This window comes from Carassius gibelio, chromosome A11, assembly GCF_023724105.1.
Source record: "Carassius gibelio isolate Cgi1373 ecotype wild population from Czech Republic chromosome A11, carGib1.2-hapl.c, whole genome shotgun sequence".
Taxonomy (NCBI): Eukaryota; Metazoa; Chordata; class Actinopteri; order Cypriniformes; family Cyprinidae; genus Carassius; species Carassius gibelio.
In genome coordinates, this window is record NC_068381.1 from 24169834 (window position 1) to 24179882 (window position 10049).

General features: G+C 46.6%; 2 non-coding genes across 2 annotated transcripts; both read left to right on the forward strand.

Annotated features, from left to right (window-relative positions):
• Window positions 1-6856: 6856 nt before the first annotated feature.
• Window positions 6857-6928, forward strand: trnae-uuc (transfer RNA glutamic acid (anticodon UUC)). Its single transcript has one exon. It is a non-coding gene; the product is annotated as a tRNA-Glu (tRNA).
• Window positions 6929-9459: 2531 nt separating this feature from the next.
• Window positions 9460-9547, forward strand: trnac-gca (transfer RNA cysteine (anticodon GCA)). The gene is given in 2 exon segments: window positions 9460-9496; window positions 9512-9547. It is a non-coding gene; the product is annotated as a tRNA-Cys (tRNA).
• Window positions 9548-10049: the final 502 nt, after the last annotated feature.

Genomic DNA, 10049 nt, shown 5'->3' on the forward strand with positions numbered 1-10049 from the left:
AGGCCCCCCACCCCCACCCCACTGTCCACGAACCCTATAAAGGTCCTTTTGCCATCGTTCTGCTGGATATTGGGGGTATTCTCTCCAAAAAACCTATTATATGGCCGGGGCGGTTCTCGGGTGGGCTTCGCATCCCAGCGAGCCACATTTTGTCCATCCGCCATATGGGTCCACTGGTGGACCCCTGTAACCATTAACCCATTATTTGGCCTTCACATGATGTATTGGCCTTCTTTAGGGGTCAAAGAGTCACAGAAGGGAGCCCACATCCACCAAATTTTGATTGGGGGTGGGAAGTCCACTGTTCGGAGATGGTAGGTTGTAGGCCCCCCAGATTTGAGACTCTGGCATCTCAGGGGCCTCTAAACCAGGGCCCCGAAGCACGTAGCCGTAGGACCCAAGAGGAAAAAGTGTATGGCACTAGGGCTTTGTGCTTTTGACAGCATGCTCTAGGGGCCCTCAGGAGCCACCGTTCTGAATTTTGGGTCCCTGGGATGTTTTTTTAAAAATCCCCCCTGCCATTTACTTGAATGGCTCGCCAGGGTCCGATCGGGCCGAATTTGGTATGTTTGCCTCATGGGGACGCCCTCGACTGGGCAGAAAAGTCTGGTGGCCCTACGACCTTACTTAGGGGTCAAAGAGTAAAAAAAGGGAGCGTGTGTCCAACAAACCAGTACGCCTTTACATTGGAGGTGGGATATCCACCCTTCGGAGATGATGGGTCATAGGGCCCCGAGATTCGAGATTCTCACATCTCAGTGGCCCCTCTCCCATGTCCCCGGAGCACAAAGCTGTAGAACCTAGAAAAAAAATACCCGTCCGGCACCCTGAAATCTCTCAAAAGGCTATGATCATGTAAGAGTCAGAGAGGGCCTAGGGAGAGATTTTGTGCAGGAGGCTTCGAATTTTCCCCTCGCCTTAGGGCCCTGTGCCATCGGCAGCTCACCCAGGGTGGCCCCTGGACCCACCGATCCGAATTTTAGGCCCCTGGCTCTTTTCTAAAAAAGTCCCATTTGCCATATACTTGAATGTTTCGGCCTAGCGGATTCGTGGACATGGCTCGCAAGGGTCCGATAGGGATGAATTTTGGATATATGTCTCAGGGGGACCCCCTCGACTGGGCATAGAAGTCTGGGGGCCCTACAACCTTTTCTGGGGGTCAAAGGGTCACAGAAGGGAGCGCACGTCCACCAAACCGATGCGCATTTTGATTGGAGGTGGGACGTCCACCATTCGGAGACGATAGGTCATAGGGCCCCCAGATTTTAGATTCTGGCATCTTAGGGGCCCCTCATCCAGGGCCCTGAAGCATTTAGCCGTAGGACCCAAGGAGCAAAAGTGCATCGCACTAGGGCCCCACGTTTTCTGACAGTATGTTCTAGGGGCCCTCAGGAGCCACCATTCCAAATTTCGGGACCCTGGGACGTTTAAAAAAAAATCCCCCTGCCATTTACTTGAATGTGTTCGGCCTTGCGGTTTCGGAACGAATTTTGTATGTTTGCCTCATGGGGACCCCCTCGACCAGGTGGAAAAGTCTGGTGGCCCTACGACCTTCCTTAGGGGTCAAAGGGCTAATAAAGGGAGTGTGTGTCCACCAAACCGATAAACATTTACATTGGAAGTGGGACATCCACCCTTCGGAGACAATGGGTCGTAGAGCCCCGAGATTCTCACATCTCAGGTGACCCTCTCCCATGTCCCCGAAGCACAAAGCTGTAGGACCTTGGAAAAAAATACTCGTCCAGCACCCTGAAATCTCTCAAAAAGCTCTAATCATGTAAGAGTCAGATAGGGCTGAGGGAGAGATTTCGTGCAGGCTCTGAATTTTTCCCTCACCTTAGGGCCCCGCGCCATCGGCAGCTTACTCGGGGCGGCCCCTGGACCCCTGGACCCCTGGCCCCTTTGACATTTCTAAAAAAGTACCACCTACCATTTACTTGAATGGGATTCAAATAAATTTGCAGAGTTATGGCCCCCAATATTTTTGTTAGTCAAATGGAAGGAAGAGACCTAGAGACTTGAAACTCGGACATTTGATACCCCTCGACAGGCCCTCTCTGAAGCCACCTCCCCCAAGTTGATAAACACCCGGAACCAGAGATACGGACCCGCAAATGCAAAAAGTCCCAAAACTCTGGCCAAAATTAGACCTTGGGGACCTCTATCAAACTCTATACTGGATTCCTCGGAGGGTGCTGGATACAGCTGATGAGACGTCATTCACGATATTGCTAAAATTTTTCTGTCCACGGAACCACTAGGAAGGGTGCACTGAATAAATGGCAGCTGGGAGGTTTTCTCATTAAAAAAAATGTCCATTTACAATTTTTTCAGTGAGACCTCCGTAGTGCTCCCTTTGGACATTCATTTTTATGCATATTCTACATTATTATGTGATAAAACTTACATGAATGGACTCTGCTGAGTGTGCTGAGTACAGTAGAGGTGTATCCATAAAAAATATTGCACACATTTGACATAAATCAAGTTAAATAGAGTTGCTATTTAATAAAATGCAACTGGACACATATCCTGTCAAATAAATTGAGGGTGGACATGCATTAACCAAAGGAGTCCAATGGACATGAATTAACCAAAATCCAAAAAATTTTCTATGGAAATTCTACATTATTATGATAAATCTTATATTAATTGACTCTGCTGAGTTGACTGAGTACAGTGCAGACATTTTGATCAACAATACTGCATATGTTTAATTAAATCAAATTTAATAGAATTGCTATTTATTAAACCTTAGGTGGACAGATATCCCACTTGCCATTTATTCATATTGAATGGATACAAATTTTGGGGCACCGTATCTCCACCTTACGGGGGTTTAGGGATTTGGGGCCAGTGGTGTCCGATAGAGGTTCCCACGGTCTAATAATTTTGCAAAGAGTTTGGTGTTTTTCCCCTTCTTTTTAAGTGAGTTATGGCCGGTCAAAATTTGGGACTTTTTGCATTTGCGGGTCCATATCTCTCGCCCCCGGGGTCTATCAACTTGGGGGAGCTTCATATAGGGTCCGTCGAGGGCTATCAAGTATCCGAGTTTCAAGTCTCTAGGTCCCTTCGTTCCATTTGACTATCAAAAATGGATGGGGGTCTAGCGGTGTACGGTAGGCATCTGTAAGTCTTACTCTGACCCGAGTTTGGTGCAGTTTGGCCACGTTTTGGTGGAGTTATAGCTTGGCAAATTTTGTGACATTTTGGTGAACATGCACCACAAGTGGTGACATTAAAGAAAATCCAACTTTTTTTCTATGCAAATTCTACATTATTATGGAATAAAAATTACATGAATGGATTCCTCTGAATGTGCTGAGTAAAGGTGTTTTCTCTAGGCCTCATCCTTAATTTTTCTTCCGACTTCCACCTCCTTCAAGGTGCCTTCTCTAGACGGGGAGGGTGTGCCCTTGCCAGCTTGGATGAGTAGGGGCGAGGGGGTGGATGTTTTTTTTTTTTGCTAATATCTCTGTGAAGCGGTGGACCCCGGGGCTTAATTTCGGGGGATCCCTAGAGGGTCGAAGGGCCTACCGTATGCGACCACCCACGAATTCCAGGGTGGTCCGGTTCCTGAGTTATAACAGTTCAAATTCCAAGTCATAGGGACATGGGGCACGTATCATCGGATAGAGGTCCTCACGGTCTGATTTTGCTTAGATTTTGGTGCTCTTTGGCTCCGTTTTGGGGGAGTTATAACTTGGCAAAAATTTGTGACATTTTGGTGAACATGCACCACATGTGGGGACATGAACGAAAATCCAACTTTTTTTCTATGCAAATTCTACATTATTATGGGATAAAACTTGCATGAATGGATTCATCTGAATGTGTTGAGTACAGTAAAGGTGTTACATGAATGGATTCCTCTGAATGTGCTGAGTACAGTAAATGTGTTTTCTCTTGGCTTTGTCCTTAGATTTTTCTTCTGACTTCCACCCCCCTCGAGCTGCCTTCTCTAGTTGGGGAGGGTGTGCCCTTGCCGGTTTTGATGAGTAGGGGCGAGGGAGGTGGCTGGTTCTAGTTTTTTGCTCTTATCTCCGCGACACGGTGGACCCCGGGGCTAAAAGGGTGCTCTGGTAGGTGCTCTGGTACCTGAGTTATAACGGTTCAAATTCCAAATTTTGGGGGTCCAGTATCTCGGACCCCTGGGGTCATAGGGACATGGGGCAGGTGTCTAGGCTAGAAGTCCCCACAATCTGATTTTGTTCCGATTTTGGTGCAGTTCGGCTCCGTTTTGGGGGAGTTATAACTTGGCAAATTTGTGACATTTAGGTGAACATGCACCACATGTGGTGACATTAAAATAATCCAACTTTTTTCTATGCAAATTCTACAGTATTATGGGATAAAACTTACATAAATGGATTCCTCTGAATGTGCTGAGTACAGTAAAGGTGTCTTATCTAGGGCTTATCCTTAGATTTTTCTTCTGACTTCCACCCCCCTCGAGCTGCCATCTCATGGTCTAGCAGTTAGGATTCCTGGTTTTCTCGTACGCAGCCAGGGGTTGACTCCAGTTTTTCCTCTAGATAAAGGTTGCCGTGTGTGTTTTCAAATGGATGACACAAGTATTTTCACTTGGACAAGAGCTTAATTACCAGTTTGAGGAATCAATTCTGCAATCACAGGAATCTGCCCAAATACACTGAACCCCCGGGTTGAGTGAAAAAACAGATTCCCTGAATGCATACAACACTATATAATTCAGAAAACCGTCCTTTTGGATAATTCTTGTTTTGCCAAATTATTATCACATTGTTACAGTCACAGAACTAAAGCAACAGGCCACTACAAGGTCCTGCGCCCACGCTGACCACATGTATGGAAAGTGCGGCAGAAGCCCATGGCCATTTTAAAGTGTCCAAATCCCATATTGTCTGGCGGTTAGGATTCCTGGTTTTCACCCAGGCAGCCCGGGTTCAACTCCCGGTATGGGAATGCATGCTCCTTTTTTCTTCCCTCCTCAAAAATCCAGCAAATCTTCCTGCACCAGAAGTGACTTTTTGGCCAGCAGTAGAGCTACAGAACCCTGATATGTCGAGGTTCTTATCCAGCAAATCTTCCTGCACCAGAAGTGACTTTTTGGCCAGCAGTAGAGCTACAGAACCCTGATATGTCGAGGTTCTGACTAGCCCTTAGCCCCTTCGATAGCTCAGCTGGTAGAGCGGAGGACTGTAGGTTGGAGTGTTGGCCATCCTTAGGTCGCTGGTTCAACTCTAGCTCGAAGGAGGTGTTTTTTTCATGTTCCCACCAATTTTTTGGTTTGGAGCTGGCTTTCTCACAGCTGTCAGCAGAGCTTGAATTCGCAGTCCACAATTGGAAGGCAAAAGAGCTTTCCCTGACCGGGAATCGAACCCGGGCCGCGCCGGTGAGAGCGCCGAATCCTATCCACTAGACCACCAGGGAGGGATGGTGGGCTGGTGGGCTGGTGGGCTGGAGGGCTGGTAGTCTGTTCTCCTGATAACAAGGTGAGAATGAGCAGACATCAATGCTTGCCACCGTCACATCGAAAACCAACAAGTCTGTAACAATCGGGGGTCTTTACTTTTGGTGGGCCAGTGGCGCAATGGATAACGTGTCTGACTACGGATCAGAAGATTCTAGGTTCGACTCCTGGCTGGCTCGCTCTGTTTTTGTTTTTCTCCGGCTTATTTTGTTGTTGTGTTTTTTTTTCTCCAAAGTCCAAAAGAAAAGGCAACTCTCTAGGCATTCTTCTATTTTTTACAAAAAAAGGCACATTCTGCACACCCATTCCGATGTCTAGGGGAGACACGGACATGCTTTGGTATTGCCATTCGTCTCACAAAATGCAGGCTGGTGGGCCAGTTGATTCTAGAATTAACAATTTCATCGCTACTCTGTAACCGCTTTACTACTTTGAAGGGTGCAATGCCATGTGGTTTTGATGTCACAGGCTTGCCATTTTGAAGCCTTATCACTAATTGTCACCTGGACATTGAGAATAATTTGTAATCTGCATTAAACTGAACGAGCGAATAATCAGCAATTTTGCGGATTAAAAGTTGGTCTCACTTTCATTATTAACCTCACAACATGTCAGTTTTGTACCTTGACAGACCGACGATAGGCAGTTTTTCCTCTAGATAACGGTTGCCATGTGTGTTTTCAGATGCATGACACAAGTATTTTCACCTGGACAAGACCTTAATTACCAGTTCGAGGTATAAATTCAGCAATCACAGGATTCTGGCCAAAAAACTGAACCATGTGTGAGTCAACAAACATGTCCCTTGAATGCATGCAACACTATATATTTCAGTAAACCGTCCCTTCGGATGATTCTTGTATTGCCAAATTATTATCACATTGTTACAGTCACACACCAAAAGCAACAGGCCACTACAAAACCCTGCGCCCACACTGGCCACATTTATGGAAAGTGGCCCACAAGCCTGTGGCCAGTTAAAGCTGGCCAGTTCCCATATGGTCTAGCAGTTAGGATTCCTGGTTTTCTCGTACGCAGCCAGGGGTTGACTCCAGTTTTTCCTCTAGATAAAGGTTGCCGTGTGTGTTTTCAAATGGATGACACGAGTATTTTCACTTGGACAAGAGCTTAATTACCAGTTTGAGGAATCAATTCTGCAATCACAGGAATCTGCCCAAATACACTGAACCCCCGGGTTGAGTGAAAAAACAGATTCCCTGAATGCATACAACACTATATAATTCAGAAAACCGTCCTTTTGGATAATTCTTGTTTTGCCAAATTATTATCACATTGTTACAGTCACAGAACTAAAGCAACAGGCCACTACAAGGTCCTGCGCCCACGCTGACCACATGTATGGAAAGTGCGCCAGAAGCCCATGGCCAGTTTAAAGTGTCCAAATCCCATATGGTCTAGCGGTTAGGATTCCTGGTTTTCACCCAGGTGGCCCGGGTTCAACTCCCGGTATGGGAATAAATGCTCCTTTTTGCTTCCCTCCTCAAAAATCCAGCAAATCTTCCTGCACCAGAAGTGACTTTTTGGCCAGCAGTAGAGCTACAGAACCCTGATATGTCGAGGTTCTGACTAGCCCTTAGCCCCTTCGATAGCTCAGCTGGTAGAGCGGAGGACTGTAGGTTGGACTGTTGGCCATCCTTAGGTCGCTGGTTCAACTCCGGCTCGAAGGAGGTGTTTTTTTTATGTTCCCACCAATTTTTTGGTTTGGAGCTGGCTTTCTCACAGCTGTCAGCAGAGCTTGAATTCGCAGTCCACAATTGGAAGGCAAAAGAGCTTTCCCTGACCGGGAATCGAACCCGGGCAGCGGCGGTGAGAGCGACGAATCCTAACCACTAGACCACCAGGGAGGGATGGTGGGCTGGTGGGCTGGAGGGCTGGTGGGCTGGAGGGCTGGTAGTCTGTTCTCCTGATAACAAGGTGAGAATGAGCAGACATCAATGCTTGCCACCGTCACATCGAAAACCAACAAGTCTGTAACAATCGGGGGTCTTTACTATTGGTGGGCCAGTGGCGCAATGGATAACGCGTCTGACTACGGATCAGAAGATTCTAGGTTCGACTCCTGGCTGGCTCGCTCTGTGCTTGTTTTTCTCTGGCTTATTTTGTTGTTGTGTTTTTTTTCTCCAAAGTCCAAAAGAAAAGGCAACTCTCTAGGCATTCTTCTATTTTTTCCAAAAAAAGGCACATTCTGCACACCCATTCTAGAATGAACAATTTCATCGCTACTCTGTAACCGCTTTACTACTTTGAAGGGTGCAATGCCATGTGGTTTTGATGTCACAGGCTTGCCATTTTGAAGCCTTATCACTAATTGCCACCTGGACATTGAGAATAATTTGTAATCTGCATTAAACTGAACGAGCGAATAATCAGCAATTTTGCGGATTAAAAGTTGGTCTCTAGTTGGTTACTATTGGTGGGCCAGTGGCGCAATGGATAACGCGTCTGACTACGGATCAGAAGATTCTAGGTTCGACTCCTGGCTGGCTTGCTCTGTGCTTGTTTTTCTCCGGCTTATTTTGTTGTTGTGTTTTTTTTCTCCAAAGTCCAAAAGAAAAGGCAACTCTCTAGGCATTCTTCTATTTTTTACAAAAAAAGGCACATTCTGCACACCCATTCCGATGTCTAGGAGAGACACGGACATGCTTTGGTATTGCCATTCGTCTCACAAAATGCAGGCTGGTGGGCCAGTTGATTCTAGAATGAACAATTTCATCGCTACTCTGTAACCGCTTTACTACTTTGAAGGGTGCAATGCCATGTGGTTTTGATGTCACAGGCTTGCCATTTTGAAGCCTTATCACTAATTGCCACCTGGACATTGAGAATAATTTGTAATCTGCATTAAACTGAACGAGCGAATAATCAGCAATTTTGCGGATTAAAAGTTGGTCTCACTTTCATTATTAACCTCACAACATGTCAGTTTTGTACCTTGACAGACCGACGATAGGCAGTTTTTCCTCTAGATAACGGTTGCCATGTGTGTTTTCAGATGCATGACACAAGTATTTTCACCTGGACAAGACCTTAATTACCAGTTCGAGGTATAAATTCAGCAATCACAGGATTCTGGCCAAAAAACTGAACCATGTGTGAGTCAACAAACATGTCCCTTGAATGCATGCAACACTATATATTTCAGTAAACCGTCCCTTCGGATGATTCTTGTATTGCCAAATTATTATCACATTGTTACAGTCACACACCAAAAGCAACAGGCCACTACAAAACCCTGCGCCCACACTGGCCACATTTATGGAAAGTGGCCCACAAGCTTGTGGCCAGTTAAAGCTGGCCAGTTCCCATATGGTCTAGCAGTTAGGATTCCTGGTTTTCTCGTACGCAGCCAGGGGTTGACCCAAGTTTTTCCTCTAGATAAAGGTTGCCGTGTGTGTTTTCAAATGGATGACACGAGTATTTTCACTTGGACAAGAGCTTAATTACCAGTTTGAGGAATCAATTCTGCAATCACAGGAATCTGCCCAAATACACTGAACCCCCGGGTTGAGTGAAAAAACAGATTCCCTGAATGCATACAACACTATATAATTCAGAAAACCGTCCTTTTGGATAATTCTTGTTTTGCCAAATTATTATCACATTGTTACAGTCACAGAACTAAAGCAACAGGCCACTAAAAGGTCCTGCGCCCACGCTGACCACATGTATGGAAAGTGCGCCAGAAGCCCATGGCCAGTTTAAAGTGTCCAAATCCCATATGGTCTAGCGGTTAGGATTCCTGGTTTTCACCCAGGCGGCCCGGGTTTTCACCTGGTATGGGAATGCATGCTCCTTTTTGCTTCCCTCCTCAAAAATCCAGCAAATCTTCCTGCACCAGAAGTGACTTTTTGGCCAGCAGTAGAGCTACAGAACCCTGATATGTCGAGGTTCTGATCCAGCAAATCTTCCTGCACCAGAAGTGACTTTTTGGCCAGCAGTAGAGCTACAGAACCCTGATATGTCGAGGTTCTGACTAGCCCTTAGCCCCTTCGATTGCTCAGCTGGTAGAGCGGAGGACTGCAGGGTGGAGTGTTGGCCATCCTTAGGTCGCTGGTTCAACTCCGGCTCGAAGGAGGTGTTTTTTTCATGTTCCCACCAATTTTTTGGTTTGGAGCTGGCTTTCTCACAGCTGTCAGCAGAGCTTGAATTCGCAGTCCACAATTGGAAGGCAAAAGAGCTTTCCCTGACCGGGAATAGAACCCGGGCCGCGGCGGTGAGAGCGCCGAATCCTAACCACTAGACCACCAGGGAGGGATGGTGGGCTGGAGGGCTGGAGGGCTCGTGGGCTGGTGGGCTGGAGGGCTGGTGGGCTGGTGGGCTGGAGGGCTGGTAGTCTGTTCTCTTGATAACAAGGTGAGAATGAGCAGACATCAATGCTTGCCACCGTCACATCGAAAACCAACAAGTCTGTAACAATCGGGGGTCTTTACTAATGGTGGGCCAGTGGCGCAATGGATAACGCGTCTGACTACGGATCAGAAGATTCTAGGTTCGACTCCTGGCTGGCTCGCTCTGTGCTTGTTTTTCTCCGGCTTATTTTGTTGTTGTGTTTTTTTTCTCCAAAGTCCAAAAGAAA